Below are 820 nucleotides of genomic sequence, written 5' to 3'. Positions count from 1 at the left end.
TGGTTCTTTTCACATTGTGGATTGGGGCTTCTTCAGAATAGTACCATTCTGCATGACAAAACGCTTGTTCATTAGGCCCCTTTTCTTATGGATGTGGTTTGAATGTGGAGGCTGTCGCCCATTTTTTCCCGCCCCGCTGTTTTTTTTTCTGTTGAATCAGCGCGGTCAAAGGTCAGCCTTTCCTCGGTGTGTGTGTGCTGTCTAATATGTTACCTGTAGTTCGTTAGCGATGCGTGGCAGGTTCGGTCTTCCCATGAAAAGACTCTCTGTGCGGCCCGACATTTCACATATTTCAGGTAGGGTTCTTACCCCTAGTCACCTGTAGACCACCGTACCACATGTAAGAGTTACCGTACCGGTTTAGGAGGTTGCTACGAGTTGTAGTTGGCAGCGTTTTTGGAGTGTTTTCGAGCCAGGGCAGGTAAGGAAAAAATCTCCTCCCCCAGTAAATAATGGTTGTTGATTGGGGGCTTAAACAACTCGCTTGTACAAACAACGGGGGGACACAATGGCCGGTCAGAAAAGCGACAGGGAAGGAGAAATAACGCGCCAGCTACGGTAGAAAGCCCGCTTGGGTGCGAGCTGGTTTGGGTTGGTGTTTTGAGCGACGTCGGCGTAAATGTACGCGGCGTAATTGGGATATCGGTGACCCGAAAGGTACGGTCCCGTCACCTGCTAGTCTTCATAATGGCCTGACACGTTACTGACAGGCTTACGTTGTCACTTAGGTGTGATCTTGTTAGCGCTAGGCTGACACATTTAACAGGGGGAACTGTGTGCTCAGACCGTACTGTTTTTCTCCACTTGTGCAGGGCTCGGA

The sequence above is a fragment of the Branchiostoma belcheri genome, unplaced genomic scaffold (genome assembly GCF_001625305.1).
Source record: "Branchiostoma belcheri isolate BF01 breed outbred unplaced genomic scaffold, Haploidv18h27 scaffold107, whole genome shotgun sequence".
In the NCBI taxonomy this organism is placed as follows: domain Eukaryota; kingdom Metazoa; phylum Chordata; class Leptocardii; order Amphioxiformes; family Branchiostomatidae; genus Branchiostoma; species Branchiostoma belcheri.
This window is presented reverse-complemented; position numbering follows the sequence as displayed.